The sequence below is a fragment of the Pezoporus occidentalis genome, unplaced genomic scaffold (assembly GCF_034315485.1).
Source record: "Pezoporus occidentalis ecotype Australia unplaced genomic scaffold, CSIRO_AGI_Poc_V1 ctg116, whole genome shotgun sequence".
NCBI lineage: Eukaryota > Metazoa > Chordata > Aves > Psittaciformes > Psittacidae > Pezoporus > Pezoporus occidentalis.
The window spans coordinates 2,086,474-2,109,066 of NW_026912951.1; the positions used below are offsets into that span (position 1 = coordinate 2,086,474).

General features: G+C 41.0%; 1 protein-coding gene across 8 annotated transcripts in view; it reads left to right on the forward strand.

Moving 5' to 3' along the window:
- NDST2 (N-deacetylase and N-sulfotransferase 2) overlaps window positions 1-22,593 on the forward strand; it is a 136,694-nt gene that overhangs the window by 64,998 nt on the left and 49,103 nt on the right. For 3 of the 8 annotated variants that reach the window (XM_062639489.1, XM_062639536.1, XM_062639498.1), the window contains exon 2: window positions 18,780-18,840. The gene's annotated coding sequence lies outside the window, so the exon portion shown is untranslated. Of the gene's footprint in view, window positions 1-3,377; window positions 3,490-16,075; window positions 16,146-18,165; window positions 18,329-18,549; window positions 18,688-18,779; window positions 18,841-22,593 lie in introns of those variants that run through there. The other 5 variants (XM_062639516.1, XM_062639521.1, XM_062639507.1 and 2 more) reach the window with 5 other exon arrangements.

Here is a 22,593-nt window from a genome sequence, read left to right on the forward strand (position 1 = left end):
GTAAAAGAGTTCTGAAAGTTTCACCTTGGAAGTATACGTCTTCAAGGTAGGAGGGAGTTGTTTGGGGCTCTTGTCTTTTGGCCAAGAATTTGATGCATTTGGCACTTGATGTAAGCCTTAAGAATAATTTGATTGAAAGACTGTGCCTTGGAGTCCATCAGTCTGCAATAAAGAGTCTCAGTGAACAGTGTGTATCTCTCCATGCTCTAGTTTTCATGGGAGACTAAATAGTGTATGGGCCACAGCAGTAAGGACCAGTCTGTGTATCTTAACTGCACCTAGGACCCTTATGAGACAGAAAGGAGAAGAGTTTTAAAAGAACCAAGCAAGAAGTAAAATCATTCTTGTGAAGACTTGTGAAGATTGTTTCTCTGGATTGTGTTCCTGATCGTGCAGCCTCATAGCTGCATCTTAAATGAGCCATTGCAATTTTTACCTCCTGGACATGTTTCAAGCTACTAAATGTTTCTTTTGCTTGCAGATATGAGCAATACATACTACTGAGTACTCTTGAGGTCCAAATGTTACTAATGGCAACCTCTGAGTGATGATTGAGAAGCTATGTTGAAAGTTTTGCCTTACTTTTAAAGTATGCTAAGCATTTCATAGTTAAGCAGTTAAATGCTTTGTGACATTGGCTCAACTACAGGATTTCCTTATAAACATCACTGATGACAGATAACTTCATGTGTTGGTTTTGCTCCAGTGTCAATCAAGATGTATGATTTGTAACAAATGTAGTGAAAAAGATGCAGCAAGGTCCAGAAAATCTGTCCAAGGGCTTTAGCAGTCCAGGCTTTTCTCCCACTTGCCCTGCCATCATACGTAACAGAGCCTTTTACAGTAGCTCTGTTTGTGGTTGGTTTTGTGAATGATTGCGAAAATTCCTGTTGTTTTGTCCTTCTGTAGGTGATACTTTCTGTAGTATTACTGCCTCTAAAATGTGACAGGCAGGTGCAAGTCAGGCATGAACCCCTCTAAGCCCTTCCTCTCAGTCAGTGGTAGTGGGGGTCTCCATTCACCTCTACTGGGTGTACAGCAGGAAAACCTCACTTGACTTTCAGCCCAGCCTTCAGTTCCCCCCATCAGCAATCATGAAGGTGCCTGCAGAGCCACTGCAGTATGGATGCAAGCCTGTGACTTGAAACAAAGCAGCTATGTGCCTGCCTTTCCTTGCAGTTAGTAAAATGGGGATGTACCAGGTTTGCATGGCAAGGTTTTTGTAGCAGCAGGGCTACAGGAGTGCCTTCTTGTGGGAGGTTGCTGTAAGCTTCCCCTGTGTCCAAGGACTTAATGCCAGCTGGCTCCAAGACAGACCCACCACTGGCCAAGGCTGAGCCCATCAGTGACAGTGGTGTGCCTGCGGGCTGACATACTGAAGAAGGGGGGAAAGTTATTTTGCAAGAGCAACTGCATCTGGAGAGGGGAGTAAGACGGGACCCACACTGGAGCAGTTCATGAAAAGCTGCAGCCCATGGGAAGGACTCACTTTGGAGAGTTCATGGAGGACTGTCTCATGTGGAAGGGACCCCGGGGAAGAGTGTGAGAAGTCCTTCCCTGAGGAGGAAAGAGCAGCAGAGACAGCATGTGATGAACTAATGACAACTCCCATTCCTTGTCCCCCTGTGCTGCTGGGAGGAGAGGAGGCAGAGAAAATCAGACATAAATTTAAGCCCAGAAAGAAGGGAGGGTTGGGGGAAAGTATTTTTAAGACTTGGTTTTTATTTCTCATTATCTGACTCTGATTTGATTGGTAATAAATTAATTCTTCCTCAACTGGAGTCTGTTTTGCACAGGACAGTGAATGATCTCTCTGCATCATTAGTAGGAAAGCTGCTCTCCCTGTCCTTATTTTGACCCACGAGCCCTTCATTATATTTTCTCTCCCCTGTCCAGCTGAGGAGGAGGAGTGATAGAGTGGCTTTGGTGACCTGGCATCTAGCCAGGGTCAAGCCACCACAGGGGAAAAGGTGGGGAAATAAAAAACTGTAGTCCAAGGATGAGAGAGCAGGGCAACACCACTCCTCTCTGTCAAGAAGTGTGACAGGAAAGTCCTGCTCCAGAGAACAGGTAAGCTTAGCCTGGGAAATAAGGGGGAGGACCTGCAGAGGCTGGGTTTCACATAAAGCATTCTGGCTCCATTTAAGTATTCAGCATGCCTGTTATGCTTAATAACGTTGGTATTTAAATAGTTTTGAAGTAGGCTTTGAAGTTAGAGCCATGTTGAGTTAAGGTAGAGGTCAGTGTGTTGTAACTGTTGGCTGAGCATTGATAACAACTCTGTGTACTTTCACATTTTTAAGCCACTTGGCAAAAAAAAAAAAAAAAGAGGAAAATTTAAAATTATGATTTTTTAATAGAAAATTTTATAATTATAGCAGTTTTATGTGGCAAACCCCAACAAATCTCAGAAGGTTGGGGGGTTATTCTGCATCCATAGTACTTTAATTCATGGCCTAATTGAACATGTGAAATGAAACTCTTGAGCCTGGACTTTTCCCTCAACATGCAGAGAAGCATGTGTTTATGGTTTTAAATTTTAAACCATGCTTGTCAAGTGTTTTGAAGCAAGGAAATCCCAGATGAGAAGGAAATGGGTATCTCCCATTCGAATCAGCGTTCAGGAGTAATGGCTGTGCCTGGGAAACTGGTACAGAGCAGCACTTCACGCTGCAACCCCTGCAGGCACTGGCAGCAGTGAAACGGAGGAAGTTTTTAAAGAGTATCGGTGTAGACAAGCCCAGCACTGCTTGTGTGGAAGGAATTGGTCCAGAAGATTTTATCTTCTGTTTAGGTTTGCTGTTCCCTGCTCATGTCCTACTTCCTCACTTTTCCTTCTAACTTCCAGGACTGCCTTCTCATGCAGGTGAGGCTCCCCTTCCCTGGTCTTTGCTTGAAGAGGCTGTGAGAAACAATAGCAGAGGGTTGAAGAAGGGCATGCAGTTGTGTTGCCTGTGTTGTCAAGAGCGTTTAGAATACTTGGGATGGTGATTGCTGAAGGCAAAATGCTGCTTCAGACGTTTTAAGATACAGATGAGTGGAGATTGCACTAGTATAAAGAGGCCAGTATGTGTTGAAAGAGCAGTTACAGGAGAGCACTCCAGTGCAGGTGGAGTTGGAAAAAAGGTGGTTTCCCCCCCCCCCACACTGTTTGAGAGCAATATGTTTACATAATTAGTAGAAAAACTGCTCTCAAATATCTGTAATTTTGCGTATATTCCCATGGGGAAAAATGCATTCAGAGATCTGTGATTTTGTCTATATTCCCATGAGGACAGTAGAAATGTGTGAATATAAACCACTTTTGGCACATCATCTGTCTGTTCCTTCAGATGTGCACAGCCTTCCCTTGCACTCAGAGGTTGCAGAAACCAGCTCAGGCATCAGCTCTGAGAAGCTTCATCAGGATGCCCACCTGTGCACTTGTTTCCCCAGGGGTCCAGGGACTGCCCTCAAGCCTTGGCCTTCAGTCCTGGCATGAGTGGTGTGGTAGGTATGCCTGTCTCCTCTTTTGTCTCCAGCCTTGTTTCCTGGATGGATCATGAACCTCTGTTGTAGATAGTGTCTTCTGTCTTGTCCTGTCCCTGGCTCCATGTCCTTTGCTCCTGACTGGACCTTGGGCCTTTTTGATCACTCTTTGCTTGGGACTGTCAGTGTACCTTGTCACCAGGACACAGCTCTGCCTGCCACATCCAGATATGGTGGGACTGCACAACATAAGTGCCATGGGGTCTTCTGCTCTTAGAGCTGCCAGCCTTTGCACACTGAGACCTCAAGGCATTTTACCAACTGAGCCAGGAGAGATGGAACAAACTACCTGCAAGATCACAGTCGCCTTTTGCAGCTGGAACAGTTGTAAAGGTGAAAATGTGATAGCACAGTGTTAGAGTGTTTCTTTTCTTGCTGGTGGTATTTTAGTGGGAGTTTTTTTTTAATGAGGCTGTTCCCATCTGATACCAGCCACCCACAATACTGGTAAAAAACACGTGGCACATTGCAGTTCTCTTTTCTGTCTCCCCATCCTTGCCACAGCACCAACAATGGGAGATGGCGGTTACACACTTGGTGGCGTTCACTCTGTTACTGATATAGGTTCTTGGAATGAAATGGATCCTGAAGTGAAGGGATCTGCTTGAATAGCAGGGGGCATAAGATCTTGTCAAAAGAAATAAGTAATTTGTCTTTTTGTTTTTGTAGCACCATATAGTTTCTTTTGTCTCAGTTCAGTGGTAACAGCTTCCATCCTGTAGTTCCTAAATTGTCAAAAGTATCATCCTCCCATTCTGCCCCTCATATTTAGGAAGGTTTCTAGAAATATTCAGAATACCTGTAAAAAAAAAGTTAGACCAGTATTGTTGATTACTGTTGTCTTAACTTCTGTTGCAGCTTTGCCTGAACAATTTTCTGTTGTCTCTTTTCTTAAGCTTAAACTGTAAGCTCTTCTCAGTTCCACATTTGTGTGGCACACTTCATAAGACTTTTTATCACTGTAGCTACAGTGATATAATTTACAATGTGTTTTTCCTGCAGAATAAACTGCTACTGGTATGTCTTCTCTCTTGCCCATAGTGGATCAGATTATCTGTCCAACAAGATTCAAAAGTCCTTCTCTTATCAACATTAGCTCTTTTTAAGAAAAAAAATTTGTGGTAGATTATTATTTTTACACTTTTCCTACATATTTATTGTTATGTTTTGCCTTGAAACAGGAGTATTTCTGTGCTTATTGTTATTAATTCAGATATGCTTATTACATTAGTGTTTTATAGTATTCTTAACATCAGTGTTAATGCCATAGTAAGCACTACTGGATAATTGTGTATGATGTGAAACTACATCATCTCAAATTACACAGATTTTGGCCATGAGTTTCATAACGTATTCCCTTGTTTTTTTTTATTAGGAAACAAAATTAATAGTTCTTAGTCTGTCCAGTCTCTGCTCTTGACTCCTTTGGATTTTTTTCATGTGCTTCTTAAAACTCCTGTCAGATTGAAAAGGGAAAAAAAAAGAAAAGGAGAAGAAACCCAGCTTTTTATGGGTTTGGGTTTTTTTTTTCAGTCAGCCATATTAGTCCATTACTTCAATGTTTTTCTTGTGGTTTAGGGTAAAGTAGTGAGAACTGAACAGTATTTCACAGTGGAAAGCATGTTAGTACTTGTACTACTCACCTTTTAATTCCTTATACATCTTAATATAAATTAATTTGCATTTTTACTGCATTTTTCACTGTCACTGCTTATTGAGCACACAGTGTACCTTCGTGGAGGTGTCTAGTTTTTCCCCTTCTTTTGAATTAGTAATTTATTTATGACCCTGTTCAAAAAAAACAAGTATGAGTCCTTATAATTTTCACTGTTTGGTACTTTGCTTAAATATAATATATCATCATGTTTCTTAATTCAGTTCTCTGAGGGGAATACATATATATGAAGTGGTTGTTTGGATAACCAGTTTGCTTGCATTGCCAAAGTGCATAGAGTCCTCATCACAGGTCAGGTGCCAGCTGTTTTGAATGCTCTGTGAATGCAGCACAAAAAATAAATCCTTCATTTTGACTCATTTGCAAGCTACAGAAATCAGGTTTATTAGTCAAAAACTCACTGTGCCACCATTTCTGCTTCTTCAAAGTACAGCATTTACTACTTCATATCTCTACATTTTCCTACTGTTATGTTTGAGTAATTCAAATAGATTTTCTGTTCACTAGTGTCATGATTTTTCCAGGTTTTATTGACAGCTTACTTTACGTCAGTGTTATGTGCCATTTTTCCTGAATTTGTGTTCTGCATTTTACCCCATGATTTGTATAATATGAAGGTTGTTTCCATATGAACTGAATTACATCTTTCTCTTAATACAGAATGTTTTTGTTAGACTCTGTAATCCTCTGCATGACAGATCTTTTCCTAACTCATTAATGTGATGTGATCTGATTTATAGCCCACTGTGATCACAGTCTAGTGACTTCTGTCGTTCTACTGCATTTCAGTTTTGCTTGTTATGTTCTTTTCTTCTTATGTGGCAAAGTAATTTTCTCTCTTTTATACCATTCTTCATCCTACATCAGCCTCTTGAGCCCCAGATGTTAGTGGTCTAAAAATGGAACAGAAATTAACCCTGAACTCAGAAGACCCCAAACACTCTTACCACTTTCACAGGCTACTGTATATGAATGCATCTCGATGCCTCTCACAAAAAAAAAAACCTTTTGAAAGGGGCCAGGGCTATATCACAGTGCTCTGGGGGATACCTGGAGTAACCTGGGCTATGCAGACAAACCAGTTATCCAGATTCTCTAGCTATATTTCTCCGCAACCTTTTCCTTTACCCCCTACCTTGAGGGCACTGTTCAGTGCTGTTCTGTCCATAGGCAGCCTACACCACTAGCTATCTGTTATGTACTCAGGGCTTACCACCCATTTATCAGCACATTCATTAATGTTACAATATTCACAGTATTAATGAGTTGCACATTATTTCCATACCACAGTTTCAAAATGTGTCCCTGTCTTCATAGCTCCAGGCAGGCCTTGCTTTCTCACATTGCCTTGGTTATAGAGCTGCCCTGTGCTACAGAGGGTACTGGTGAATGGGGGAAAGGAATATCTGCTGGCAGATGATGGTTGAGAGAAAAATCCTGGGCAGAGTCCTTTGCTGGAGGTCTACATTTCTGTTTCTATCACCATCTTCAGTTGTCAAAATTAAGATACTGTATGATGTGAATACCCTGATGCTTGCTGTAGCAGGGAGGTGTGGGATGGTTCCTGTGTTTACAGCAGCTAGGTGTAGGATGCAATACGTGGACACTTTATTTTGCTGGCACTGAGTGCCCCTAGGCCTCATTTGTCAACATAACAGCAAGTGCAGGTTCTCTGTTGTCCTCTTCCCCTCATCTCTGTTGAGGAGCTGATTCCTACATCTCTGAGCTTCAGTGGGGTTAGGGAAAGTCTAAGCGATCAAGACAATGTAACTCGGCTTCTTACTCGTGCAGGGGCTGGAGAAAGGGCTGCCCAGATTGTAAGAACTTCATTGTGATGGACTAACTTTCCTCTTGAATGACTGTGTATGGTACATCCAAATGAGAGATTGCAAAGCAGAGCAGTTAAAAGCTGGTGTAGGCAGGGCGTTGGCGAGAGGACTGCGCTGCCTTGGCATGGCCTCCTCCAGCATATTGGGCATCGGGGTCTCCTTGTGGATGTACTTCCTGCTGGAGCAAGCCCTGCCTCCTCCCAAGTGCTCCAGTAGGTCACTAATGGGCCTCAGCGGGAAAAGACAAAATGCAGTTCATGAATAGCTTTACAGTCCCCTTTCTCCCACCCACCCCGTTCTCTTTCCTGGGAATGTACTGCCCACACAGTGACCAGAGAGGAATCTGGAAGCATTTGCAAGATAATGCTATATGAAATGTTCCATTCTCACACTTTGTTCTTGCATTTTCAGAACTGTTTATAGATTTCCTTTCAGTTTTCATGAATAAGCACATCACTCCAAGACTAAAAAGGGGAAAATGCATTTCCAAATATGCAAAGCCACATAACTGTAATAAATTGCTTTAATTGCGTGTGGTGTGTTTAGTTTCTGGAAGCCTGTTGTGCATGTCTGACTCCAACAAGTAGCCTTTCCTGTTTGCTAGCTGCTGTTTACCAGGCTGGCCAGCCTCCCAGAGTAATCCTCATCCAAATTGACAGATGCTCACCAAGAGCTCTTTTGATCTTCAGATGCTCAGTGTCATCTTGGATGTTGCTCTGGCAGAAGCTAAAGGTAGAGACTAGGTTTTCTCCCTAGGAATTCAGAGACTTAGCATATTTTTAAACAATACGTTTTTCATCTGGTTTGTGATGTTATTAGAAAGATACAAAGTTACAGTTCAAGGCGGAGTTGTCCCACTTGTCAGTACAGTTTCAGCCAACTAGTAAGCACAGGCGAAGGTCATTTGTATCATCCTCCTCAGGTGATCACAGCTCCTTGGTACTTGAGCAGTGCTGTTATGGTTACTCTTTTTCCTGGTAAGTGCCAAGTTGCTTCTATTTTCTCTGTGTTACTCTTTCTTATCTTTCCCTTTACTCTTTGGGAGGACTAGGAAGGTGTGCTAGCAAAGTTCTTCAGCTTATTTCTGGGTAACAAAAGCTACAGAAGCTAACAATGCTATTTTTACTGTTGGCTAAATGATTTTTCTCACTCTCTGTTTTTGTCCGCCATTGCATGTATTTGACCTTTTTTTGTTTTGTTTTGTTTTAGTCAAGAAATGAGCATGCTTTTTAATTTTTTCACCTTTTGTAAGGTAGTTTTGGAGTTACTGAGCTTAAGTTCTTCCCTACGACAATATGGAGTGGTTTAAGGCATTGCACAGTATGAGAAAAGGTCTTACTTCGAAGACTTTCAACTTGAAGTTGAAAAGCAGGTGGGAAAGATTAAAAGGAAGCTTTTCTACTTTCTGTTGGTGTTTTTCCCTACCTGCAGTGGAGAAAACCTGGTAGATATTGTTAAGATGAAATACAGAGAAGAGCTGACAATAAGACATTCTCTTCCTCTGGAAAGAGTTTTTAAGAAGGTTCAAGTCAATTTGGAGAACTAAGACAACCCTTCACATTATGGTGGCCTCTCTGTGCCTGTCATACCCTTAGCCTTCTCTGAGAGTCTCCAGCAAAGTCAGCCAAAGGGACCCTGAGTGTCTGGAAATAGCCTTAGTGCAGCCCTTCCCACAGCTGTGAAACTGATAATGCTCCTTACTCTGCTTCTGTCTATCTGTGTGTACAAGAGAGATACTTGTTCTTGCTTCCTGAAATTTTCTCTGTAGAAGTTACTATGCTCTCAGGATTTAATGAGCGCATTAATGAATTCATCAATCACAGTAATCTGATTAAATTGGTGGGGGAGAGGGAGCCTGCAGATGAAAAAAACAGATTATTTTAAGATATCTTGAGATATCAAATTAGTGACTGACTCAGCATTTAAATGGAAGTGTAGCATTAAGAGATTTACTGGTAACCAACATAATAAATCTCACTGTATGGTTTCACCTAAGAGAAAGGCTTGTAAACTGTTACAGGGACCTCAGAAAACAAACAGTGGCAAAGTACTACATGTGCATGTATGTATATTTACATGTGTATGTGCATTTTACTTAGTAATGGACTAGGATAAGGACAGTACTATGGAATGATTAGCATGGATTTTAAGCTGGTATAAGTACTGTGGCCAGGACCTGGTCAATGTGTTTTCAGGCATGTAGGAAACTGAGACTTGGGTAGGAAGGGAGTTGCTCTGTGTCACAGAGGTTTCGGGGGCAATCCCCTAGAGTACAAAGATAATGGAAGGAAAGCTTTCTGTCAGGGAGCATATGTTTTTGTGATGATTACACTGTGTATAGATTAGGACTTCTGGGAGGGAGGGAATGGGAAGATGTGCTTGGAACATAGGGCCATCTGCCAGTACCTTAGCGTAGTCATTTCATTAATGAGAAGCTTATTAGCTTGAGTCCTACTGAGATAGACAAGAAAGGCAGCAAAAGGGACAGAAACCATCATCCATCTGACATTGAAGCAGGGAAGAGTTGACTCTGATAACCTATAAAGACTGATTTTGTTAAAAGAGCTAGTCTTGTTCTGCTTGGTAAGGAGGTGTCAGTCTTACTGTTCCTGAAAAAAAAAATTTTCCTTAATTTTGTGGTGCAGTGTGGGACAGCCTTTGGTAGGAGCAAATATGAAACAAAGGGTGAGATGGAATTGACAAGAAGGTGTTAGGAGAAAAGAAAGAACAGTGATTTTTAGTGGGACATTGTTTTTGCATCAAATGACTGTATTTTCCCTTTGGTAAATACCAGAAGGTGCCATATATTGAATGTTGGATATTTAATTGTGGTCACAAGGGATCACACCTGGAAGAGAGAACTTTGTGAGCACCACAGTCCCAGCCCTGGCTATGCAAGCAGCTACAGAGAGCACACAATCTGGCCTGTGCTCCACGTGAGGCAAAAACCAGGGGGGTGCTCTAGGTGGGCAGGGAATTGTACTCTGGAGGCAAAAAGGCAGCAGTTACGAGCCTGTGAACTCTGTTCCTGCAACCAAACGTCTCTGATTCTGCTGCTGACATGGTAAGTGTCTGAGCCTGTGTTCTGTTCTTCAGTTTTGCTGTCCTGTAAATCAGAAAGAATTATACTTAGCCTGTTCTAGGGAGAGCTTTGCTATTATTCTGTTGAGTCAAGGCTTAAATGCTGTTGTGTTTAAACAGCTCTGATTCTCTTTTGACAGTTGAGTCAGGCTTGAGTCTGCATGAGAGTGAGATGGCAGAGCCTTTGACTGGAGAAAATAGTGGTTAGAAATACAAAGTAATTTGAGTGTTGGTATTTGGGAAGTCATTTCCCTTTTGTCTGGTTTTATACTGTTCAGCTAAAGGGAAGGTATAAGAAAAAAGTGTTTCCCATGAGAAGCCCTATAATCTGCAACTGCCTAGGTCCACAGGAGCACGTTCAGGACACTGTGCAAGGGTTATGCAGTTCACCAGCAAGATGGTCTGGTAAATAAGACTGGGCAAGGGCAATTCTTGTTTGCACTGCTAGGATAAAAAATGCGACTTCCTCTGAGGTTTTTGTTGATCTATGAGGTAACTCAGATGGGACACTGTCTCTGACATTGTCTGTTGTAAATCTGTTGAAACAAAAGGAACATGCATTTTCAAAAAATGAGTAGAATAATACAGCTTAAGAGTGTCAAAACATCTAAGCAGGGTGAGCCTTAACTGAAAGGGGTTTGGTTAGGCATCTACTTTGCAAATTCTCTTTTTGTATTGAGGAGGGGAGAAGGTTAGTGAGATGAAAATGTATGTTATTACAGAGATAAGAGAGGGTTATGGTTGGGTTCCAAAGGAGAAAGAAGTTATTTAATATTATTAAAAAAACCCAGCCCTTTGCTGTGATTCATGTGTAATAGACATGTTCCGTGCCAAAAAAAATAATTGTAATACTATACAGGTGTCTATATACATAAATGTATATACAGATTCTTGCACAACATATATTTAAATCCTGACCCTTTGCTTGCTAAATTCAGTGGAAATACTTCTGATGGTTGTGACAAACATTAGATGAGATTCTCACGCTGACATGTAAATGTGGTTCAAAACTCAAAGTGAAGCTTCTGCTTTTGCATGTTTTTTTCTGTCTGCCTTGAAAGGAAGCACAGTTGATTGAAAGTCTAAAAACCATTTGCCCTGCACACTAGACCCTGCTGTGTTTTATCTGCTGAAACACTGTTTGATAGTGTCCTATGTTCAACTGCCGTGTCACATACTTTTTAAACTGATAGTTCATGTATTTCCTCTCTCAAGTAATGGAAGAATACTGCTGGTCCCGCAATGCGATGGTAGGTCAGCGTTTTGGCTCAGTCTATGACTCTAAAGGCTTTGCACTTAGTGAAGCCAGCCTCCAGCTGGCTGGATGCCTCTGTGAAAAACACAAGTGTGGCCTTATTCTGAAATGGTGCTTAGGCAAAGTTGTGTGTGCCTTGATCTCTTGGGATGAGAGAGGAGTGGGAGGGGGGTCTTCACTGGTGTTCCAGTGAAGCCAGGAAAGTCAAATGTTTGCATGAAAACACAGGGAATTTAATCACTAATAGAATCATTATCTGATGACTGTGAAGGGTTAGAGTAAGATGGGGGAAGATGAAGACGAAGAAAGAAGGAAGCAGAGAGCTTTTAACTTGAGGTATGAAAAGAAATTAAGACGGGAAGTGGAAATTTTCATTTCACTGCAAGCACAAAAGCTGCCTTGGCTGTTTATGTGAACTATGAAATTGTGGAGCTATGTGCGGTGTTTTCCTTCCAGCAGCAGAGCACAGAGCTGAGTGCCTGCATTGGGAGCTTTATGTACAGCTTTGCTTTAGTGCCTTTCTGGGTCAATGACTCTCAAACAATGCCCCACAGAGCTGCTTTAGTTGCGCTTCCATGAGTCAATCTGTAAGTACTGACACTTCTCCCTGATCATAACCTAGTGTCCTAGAGAATCTGCAGGCTTTTACCTGCTAATCTCAAAGCATTAATGGTGTTCCTTGAATTCAGGTTGGTTGGTCATGTGTACCTTTTTCAGACTGTTGAAAGTCAGATTGTTGACTTCAAAAGACCCACGTGAAAGGATGTGGCCAAGTCCTTGCACCTGTAGCATTGAAAGAATTTATACTCCTCACATTGTTCTGGGACTACTCTCTCAGTAGCTACAATCTGTAGCATGATCTCATGGAAAATAAGGAGAAAGAGAATTACTGGTCCATGCAAAGATTTTTTTTCCAGGCAACATGAGCAATAGTATCAAGCAGCTTTATTACTTATTTTAAAATGGATTTATGTACCTGGTTATTTTACCTCTGCATCCCAGAAAAATAAAGAGGGGTGGTAGGCAGAGTTGAAAGAATGCGTTTCAGTATTCTTCCAAACAAGCTCATGTGGTGGTGGAGACTTCTGCAGATGGATCAGATATCTATTTCCAATTGTGGGAAGGTTTGGTGACTGAGCATTTACGTAGCCAACCCTCAGGGGTGATTGCGGGTGTCCAGGGAGGAGGGAACAGCCTGTTCAGCATTTGTATGTTCCTCACCAGCTGACTGCACCTGCAGCATCGCCATCAACAGCTGGGTAGAGGGGTTTGGAAAGCAGCAGCAGCGAGGAGCAGAGCTTGAGAAAACTGTGTGGAAAGAGAAAGCAAGCTATCATACCAGCTGAATTTGGGGGTGAATATTGTCAAAACATGTGAAAGGTAACTGAGTAAGAAGCTTTGATTTCTTCTTTTCTTAACTCCCTGAAAACATTAATTATTTTTGCCGGTTTTTCTCTGTTTCCATGTATGCAAATTTCCTTCCTCTCACCTACTGAAAAAGGCAAAATGCATCTAATAAGACAAGTGTGGACACAGCCAATCTGCTAACAAGTCTTACCCTTTCACAATATGGTTTCAAGATACCATATTTATTCTTCCAGATTTGGATTTCATTCATCTTTGTGCATTTGCATCCAGGAAGAAACTCTGTATCTGTAATTTTTATTTGGTTTATTGGATGGAGTATCTCTTCTCATCCTGTATCTTTGCTGTACAGCCAGCTGTGCTACAGCCACTTACTGGCCATCTTGGAAGTTACTACTATGAACCTCAAAGTACATACAAGGAAAGCTGTTTAAACAGCACATTAGAACTGAGTTATAGGCAAACCTATGTTTTCATTAGTGCAGCGTGTCTTTACATTCACATCACACATATGTTTTATACTTTTTATTTGGATATAGATTATTTGCTTTAATGGTTTTCCCCTTTATTAAAAAGAATGGGCAGTGTTAATTTTAGTTTTAATTAGTTCCTTGGTGGGTGTGAGTCATAACTTGGAATTGCCGATTCATAACATTGTAGGCACATTTATGAGGTTAATTGAGGAGCTGTTTAGACTTTGTTTTTTCCCCGCCATCATCTTAGATACTGGAGGAATCTTCTTTGCAATGTAGACTGCACTTCACTTTATGATAAAAGACAGATAAAAGTAAGATTAAGGAGCCTGAAAAGACAACACTGTCCAGATCAAATATTGACAACGATAAATGAAAAATGTAGAGAAGGAATTACATGGACTTAAAGTCAGTAGGCTTCTGACTTAATTTGCTTTATTTAACAGAGGAATAAAATGAGAGAAATAAATGACCATCTTCCTCTTGAAATTCTCCATGGTAGCCGTCAACTTCATTGTAAACTGGAGGTCACCATTTAGGCACCAAGCCTTTACATAGCTTTCTGTTGACATTAAGTTAATTCGTGTGGGATTTGGGCTCCTAGGTGTTTTCAGGCTGTCTGTCTGGAAACCTAACATGATTGCCTTGCATTCATCTGGTTATTCGTTTGCTACTCTTTTTTCCTTTTTTTTTTTTAATGCTATTTTTCTTAAGATAATAATGATGACTTTATGACTGGTATAGGGGAGATAAGGCATTGCTTTGTCTGTGTGAACCGTGGTTTATTACACCCAGAGAGAAGCTAGTACCAGACTATCTGTCTTTAGCTCTTTTGGGTGCTCTTAATCTGAATGCTTTGCAGAGGCATAGCCTAAACAAGGCATGAACAGAATTGTTTAAATGGTCTGAATGGGGTGAAAGGTTTAAATACAGTGCTGTGATACTTTAAGCCGCTAATTCAGAGAATGCTCAGTGCTATCAACTTAATTACAGCATTGCTGTCAGAAGGTAGTGGCTCTGTGGCAGGATGGAAACTGACAGCCTTTTTAGATGTATCTGTCTCATGTATAAATCACAGTTTTTCCTTCTTCAAGACCATTCTTTACTCACAGAGGAACAGTCAGAAACAAAGGGAGAAAGAGATTGGTAGCAATAGAAGTTCATCAGTTAAGAAAGCAGTTTCCTTCCTACCAGTGTGATGAGAGCAGAAAGCAAATGAGATCTTTTCCTAATATTTTTATTATAATTATTACCCCTTTTTTTTACAAATTTCGTCTCGCAAAGATGGCAGGATTTTAGCTGCTAGGCTGCAGCATTGGGAAGCAGTCTTTTTCCCCATTGGCCTTGACTGCAATCAGTTTGCTTTTCTGGTTGTTGGGAGACATAAAGCTAGCTGATAGCAGGAGAGAAAAGGAGAGAGGCAACGACAGGTAGCATTACGGTTTGAACACTCACTGCTTGCATTGGCCTTTCTGAAAATTGGGCTACTGGAGAAGTCAGTCATGGGCATTTCACAGCAGCAGGGTTGCAAGTAAGCACCATCACGCTGATGCAGACAGGGTCTGGGCTGCATGCCCTCCATGAATAGGGAGGAATCTTTTCCTTCGCTGTGACAAGGTGATGCCATGTAAGGACATGCAAGATCTGAAGTAGGGCATTGGCTGAGTGGTTAACCATGCAAAGCCATTTGGTTTATGCTATTGGACTGATGCTTCTCCTTCCTCAAATAGCTTTGCCTTTTTCCTCTGTTGAGAAAGCTTCTCTGGTGAGTTGCATTGAAGCAACCCATCATACCAGAGGGAGGGAGGAATTTGAGATAAATTCCACAACTTTGAAAATTAGGCTGTGTTTTCTTATCAGAAATACGAATTCACTTAAGAGCTTTACTGGGTCTTGGAAACCATTTCCCTTCTCAAACCAGTTCTGGATGCACATGAATGAGCCATAGAGGAGCTATATGTGCTAAGGTAAAATGTTTTGATGGCAAGTGCCCTTGATTAACTATTTCAGATATATCCTTGCTGCAATTTCTTTCACTTCCCTGGAGATCTGACAGGGAATGCAGTTTTCTCCATGGTTCTTCTTTCTTGAACATTTGCAGTTTCTGACAGTAACCTTTTCTGATAATTGCTCCTTGATTTCACTCTTTCCCAAATAGCTCTGTGCCTTGTCTATGTACGTGTTCCCTTTTTTCCCTGTTTGACTGCTGCAGGCCATCCATCTTTCTTGCCCATACCCACTAAGAGTCACCTGTCTTTGCTGTGTTGTCTTTGTGCAGCTTTGAACTGTAAAGCAACCCTACTCATTCAGTGATGTTACAAAGTATTTGTTACCCAGAAAGGAACGCAAACCTCCAGCGCCTGTGGGGTTTTATTCTCTTTTATTCTTTTACACCAATTAACTCAAAATCTCCACCATTTACTAAGCAGGACTTTCTGCTCTCCATTCATGTCTCTGTAAATCTCTTCATATTTTGACCGTGTCAAACTACCTTTTGTGTTTTCCCAATGTGTGATTTATTATTTCATATTTTTCACTGTACTTCTGATTTACACTTTTAAAATAATTATTACTTTTAAACTAAGAACTTCTGTGTCTCTTTGGTGTAATTACTACAGAGATACATAAAGTAGAACTGTTGTCTTGCTAGTATGGCTTGGATTGTTTGCCCAGACTGAGGAGATGATCTTCATGGAAAACCAGGTCTACTCAGTTGGGCTCCCATGTGAATAGCTCTTCTGACTAAGTGGACCCTTTTGTATTTGATTAGTGTAAATATTAAGGTTTTTATGCTTAGAAAAGCACCATTTTAATTTCCCTGAAAGCTGTTTTATCTCGTAGTGGTGAAGGGGACCACACACATGCTCTCTCATATGTGTCCTGGGTGTTCCAGACAGCATCCATTCCACTCAGCTTTGGCCTTTTTTCCAGAGTAAAAAGTAAAGTGAAACTTCCAGTGTGTCTGGTGTTTAGAGAAATAAAACTGTCAGGAATACAAATGTTATCATGTATTGACTGTTAACTCAGGGTGTGTACTGTATGGAGCACACCCTGCATGCCCGCCTCCTAAGGCTTCCCACTCTGCTGTTATGACTGGTAAATTTGAAACCAAATGCAAACCTGGAAGAAGATACGATGCTCCTGGAATTACTGGAATCTTTACAAAATTGCTTAATGGTGTGCTATGCAGAGGTTCATTTCTGTTAGTAAATGCTTTGATGCAGAGAGACCAAATGCAGTCTTGCATTCTCTGCTAAGCATTTGGGAGGTGGTGTTTAGCAGCTGTTGATGATGGTGGTAACATGCACTTTGTGCTGAGGACTTTGCCAACATACAATTTGTTTGCCTCTCATTGACAACATAAGCAGATAAGTGTGTAAGGAGGAGGGAAACTGGGAAATCGTTAGACAAGGGTTTTGCCACCTCACTTGGCTTTTTACGGACATGATAGCAGTATTGTCCCTTTAGTGGTTCTTTGAATCACTCCTTTAGCTTGAGGTTCCTTAAAATAAATCTCACACTAAAATCAGATTTGGCCAATTCCAGTCATGCTCTACTGATGGGAAAAAAAAAAAAATCTGCCTGATAATACCAGTCTCTTCTTTGTGTTTCATTGCTGGCTACTTATCAGTTACTCTGTTCAGTTTAAATTCCCTGTTACCCAATTCAACTGGTGTTAAATTCTGCCTGGCCTCTTACCCTGCCCTGTTGTGTCTCCTTCTATTGGTTGTGACATTCCTTAATGCAGAACTATGGGACTGCAAAGAGCAGGATTCTCTTTACCTCACCACTATAAATGTTTCTGAGCTTCTGCAAGTGTAAGCAAGTTGAATTTTTAAAACCTGAATGAGAATATTATTCAAAACTTATTTTCCTTTTGTGTGTCTCCCCTGCACTTGTGGTCTATTGATCCTTTGGGGTTTTTTTTCAAGTCAGGTTTATTCTGGAAAGTAAAATCAACTAGACCAGAGTGATACTCTATTGTGGTCAAAGCCTCCACTTTGGTAATAGTTTTCATCGGAAAACGCAAGGTACTTTGCAGTGAAACATCGGGGGACAGCAACCCCTATGGAAACTTGTATTAAATGCCATTAGGTGGATGTTGGTGTATCTGCATGTGTGGGTTGTACTGACTATCACGGGGGTAGTGGACATGTGAGTGTCTTATCCACTGCCATCATTTAAATTCTACTAATGATTAACCTGGTTTGATTGTTCTTCTCATTGAGTTTCACTGGATTGCCGCGGTTCTGCGGAAAGCATTTCTTCAGTTGTCTTTTCCTTTTACAGTGACACCAAACATTCACCCTTTTTATCGTTTAGATGTTTTGCTGTTGCATATGGCTGTTTTGATGTTTATCCTGGTGTGTTGCTGTCTGCAGAGGCCAGGCATGCAGGGCTTCTCATTCTGCCTTCTCAAAATGTTAAGTGAAGAAACGTAAGAATTTTGGGTCAAATAAAAGAGCAAAGTTGTGTATGGAGAAAGGCTGGGGAAGGGTAAGGAGAAAATTTTTGCTCTTGCAAATTTGCAAGGAGGACAGGGAGCTGGGCAGACTTGGTTATATTTACAAGCAGCGCAAGTGTGGCTCTTGCTTGTTTACTAATTGGCTCTAGAGGTATTACAGATTATTGGAAACTCAAAGGTCAGGTTTTGCTGAATCAAGGTCTGTGTGAGCAGGAGAGCTACAGGAGAGTGCTTGTGTATCTGAGACACAGCTGATGTAGAAGAGCTGCCTTTAGAGGCTGTCTGACAGGTATAGTAAAATTAGTCTTTTAGCCCCGACCCTGTTCAAATCTGTGCCCTCCCTCCCTCAGGGTTTTGGTGGCTCCACTGAGACGCTCTCACTGTGTACACACACAGAGTTTCCTGAGCTTCAGTTAGCTTCACAAAGTACTTTCCTCTGTGTGATCACTAGCCAGGTAGGGGAGTGGAGGAAGGGCGTAACTAGTCCTTCGGTTTGTTTTTGTTTCATGGTATACCTCATGGTCCTGACTCTAAAAGGCTTTGGCAACAGACTACACAGGCTTTGTCACACCACTGAAGTTTTACTGAACTGACTTAGCTGTGGCCAAGACTAAAGTAGACAGCGTCTTATAGTTTGCTTTGTTGACTGTTTCAAAGGTAACAATATTAATGAAGAGATGTAAGAAATTCCATTAGGACTATACTGGTGTGTCCAGTTCTCTCGGCTCATACCACATTTGCTTGTTCTGTGAGCTGTCTTTTTTCTTTGTGGTTTACCTCTAAACCCAGGTTCCTGGTTTGTTGGTTGGGATCTTTTTTATCCCTGCACTTGTAATTTCTCATCTCATTGCACTCTTTCTCGCTCTTGCACAATTAAGGCTGCCGCAGTGCAATCCTACGTCATGGTCTAGTCAGTGCCAACAAGGCTGTTGTCATGGCCTCCTTCTGTCCTCATGCCATGGTTAGTGTAATGTAATCATTACCTTGGTTCTGGAGAGCGAAGGTGCGCCTGCTGAGTAAATGTTTACGAACACTGATGGATGCGAACATTAGGGAAGGGAGAAGAGCTGTTTAAAATCTTCTTCCTTTCTTATTTATTTTAAAACAGAGCATGGTTCCTGAGAGAAGCAGCCAATGAGTATTTTTCCTTCACCAGACTGTGATCAGAGGTAAGTGCAAAATCTTTTGCATTTTTATGTACTGACATCTTCAGATTTGGTAAGGGGAAGAACATACTTGAGTGGTCTCATGTCAAAATAAGAGGCAAGGAATCAGGTGGAGGCTAGACTTGCATGCTGCAGTGTGAAGTTGCACTTCTCCTTCCTCTCTTTAGAATGATTTGCAGAGGAAGCAGTACTGTGTGTCTTGTTTCCAGGTGCGCAGTTGTCAGCATGAAGTGCCAGATAAGAGTTAATTTGTATCAGAAAGGAATTTTTGATGTAGTTCCTGAGTGAGTTAGGACCAGGTGGTTGCTTGTTCCTAAATATTACTGTATTTAAATGGAGTTACTACTTCCATACCTTGTGGGTAAAATCTGGGGCAGTGTTGTTCAGTATCCGTTAACTCTGCCTTTGAAAAGGAATGGGGAAGGATGTGGGCTAAAAAGCTTTTAAAGTCTCAGGTTTTGCATTTCACAGAATCTCTGAGCCGTGCATAACAGCTGTAAGATCCCATTGGGAATTACTATATTTACGTTGCTCCAAGCATACTGGAACTGCATTCATGAGTTATACCCACAGGAAATATCATAAATGTAATTAAAAATAGAAATATTGGGTTGGTCTAAATTCTGTGCTGAAGGAAAGGAGTTCTGCTTTTTTTTCCCCTCAGTTCTGTCTGAATGAATAGTGAAGGAAGGTAGTTCTTGTGGAGTTCATTTAGGACAGATATTTGAATACTGCAGCCTATTGTAGCAAAAAAGTCCTGTGGAAGTGCCTGATATATACATACATGCATATATATATATACATAAATCGTATAAAATGATAATTGCCTAATATTTGCAAAAAGGCCAATCCCATCGTAAGAGAGTGGAAGTTCCTACAGTTGGTGCAGTAGAAGAGGGATGATGTAGTCAAGTCTTACCTCCACTGAAAGGCTCCTCGATTCTTTTCTTGGAAAGAACATAGATGATTTGGTTTTGTGCATGTGCTGGACAAGTCTGGTTGAAATACTTTTTGAAGAGTGTCCTCACTTATGTGGGTATGTCAAGTTGTTTGATATGAGCAGACTGTTACAGCTTCATGTGCCATAACGTGCAGAAAAGCAGAGGGAAAAAAAGGGAGGACGAAACAGCATGTTCATTGTGCAGGTAGACTGGGTTTAGAAGAAGAAAGTTGCAGGAGCTTTTACTTAATGCTGAGTTCCAGTGCACAGAAACTGTGGACATGCTGCAACAAGGACTTCAGACTCTTTGAGCCCTGCACATGCTACAGCACTAACCTTCCTCTGTCTGTCAGCCGGAAGCTGAACTTTAACCCTAATCTTCGTGGAAAGCCATAGACAATTCTGATACTGCTGCCCAAATGAAAGATTTCCTCCAGAGCCAGTCTCCATGCAGCTCCCACTTTCTTTTGGCAGCCTCTTCCAGCTCCACTCACACTGCAGCTCTATCCTTTCTCTCCCTAGCTATGAGTAGACAAGGGTCCTCAGGCATTGGTTGGATAACATGATTTTGGAGGGCTGGAAAAGAGGTAGGATCTGTGTAGCTGGTGTGTCTGGTTTCATAGCTTATTCTTCCAGTGTGATTTAAATAGTAATTCCTTTCTCCTGTGAGCTTGTTGTCAATTTTGCAGGTGCTGTTGGCAGAGACTAGTAATGGAGAAAAAAATTAAATTGAACACATAATAAAGGGGTTTGTATGTACAGTGCATTGTTGTGGGGAATAGAGTGGTAGTAGAAGCCAGGGCTACTTTCTCAGACTCGAGTAGAAACAATAAATTAAACGAAAATTTGTGGTGGAGTAGAATGAGTGTAACGACCACGTTAGAGCATTTTGTCCAGCTTGAATAGTTTTGTGTAATTCCAGACACTTGGTGTAATATTCAGATGAGAAAATAAATACTTATAATAAGAGAGAATGAAAATATTAATGGAGTACTTTGTGTATTCAACTAATGTTGATGTGTACGTGACATCAGAGCTAGAACAGCAAAAGGAGAAGAATGATTTCAGGTACAGCCACAGTAAATTGCCACTGCACCTTTAATTTCATTGTCATGAAGGCTGGGAAATGGGGAAAGATAGCAAAAATGTAGAAATGAGAGGTGACAGCAAATGGAAAGGAGACTATGCATTAGAATATACAGCTAGATAGGCCATGCAGAACCTGTTTCACTGTACATAAAAGCAGAGTTATTGGAAACTGGAAGTTGTTACTAATTTAAAAGCAGACTTTGGGCTTTCCTAGTGCTAACCTGTGATTAGTTCATCCTTAGCAATACTTTCTTTTAGGTTTGTAATGTTTTAATGTTTCCTTCAATGCCAGTGCCAGTTATATCCCACAGGTAAATTACAGAAAAAGAGAGTGAGCTGCAAAATGTCTGCGATATTTTAGTTTTCAATAAACCTATATGTTCCTAAAAGCTTTCATTTTCCTGTGAAATATCTCAACTCTGTTCACTCATAGCAGAAGCAAAGGGACAAATAAATCCTCTTCAGTTATATATTCACTGGTTCCTTTGTCTACTTTGTTCTGTCAGCTGGGTCTAGTAAGGACTTGTCTACCAGGTATTGATTTGCAGTCACGTTCTTCATCTCCTTGTCTGGAGCACGTTATGGTAACCAGTTTCTCTGAAACTTGTGGAATTGATCTACTCAGAAGAGTGAGGTCCTGTCATTGAAACATCTCCAGAAGTATGCTGGTTTACTTAGATGGTGTGTCTTCATGACATCATGCCACGTTTATGCAACCGAGATGAATTCTAATGCTTGGACAGGATTTGGTCTTAACCATTTTAATTAGTTTGTTGGAATGAAGTTCAAGAGAACTGGCAAGTTAGTGGTGGATTTTTGCCAGTTACTATTTACATCATTCTTAAGAGCTGGCTGTTCCTGAAGGTGAGCCTGTTGAGTATTGAAGATGAATACAAAAATGAAGTAAGTCTTTCCAATTATAGGCACTACTAAGTGTAAAGTATAATTTGAGGCAGTAATTACTGTTGAGTATTGAATATGAATACAAAAATGAAATGTCTCAAATTGTAGGCACTACTCAGTGTAAGGCTAGCAGCCTGCATTAGCAACACCTGCTAACTTCAGTATTCTTTCCTCCATATAAGCTTAGGTTGTCCCCAAGCGGGTTTTGGAGTTCCTCTATGAGATAAGAAATGTGAGCACAGCTGAACAGAGACAAAAAATTAATTACAAAGCAGAAGGGCATGACTTAGGGTGCTCTGGCAGGGGCATATTCCTCTTTTCTGAATGTATCATCTATTTGTCAATTGAATGGCTTAACTCTGGCCCTTTTCACCCTTCTTGCCGTGCATTATGAATTAGTATAATCTTATGGTTGGGGATTACTGTGTTCAATACCTCAAGAGCTTTTTCCCTACTTTAACATGGAAGAGGAAAAGTAGCACATAACCATTAAGTTTTCTCCTATAAATGCAAACACATGTTCTTCCTTTCTTTCACCTTCCACAAAATGATTCATGCATTTATATATTACAAAACTCTGTTAGTCTCTTAGATTGTATTTATTGTACCTGGCATTAAAGCTGTTGGTCCAAGGACCTCACCAGACTGTCAAGGTCTGTCCTTAAAGCTATGCTTAAAGGCTTGTAAATCAACTTTGGTTGTGATTATGGACAACTTGGAAGGCTTCCCAGAAAGGACCGGTCTAGTCAACAGTTACAAGAGATGAATATTATTTCCATTTTTTTTTTTGTTTTTTTTTTTTTAATCTGTTCCTGCAACCACTA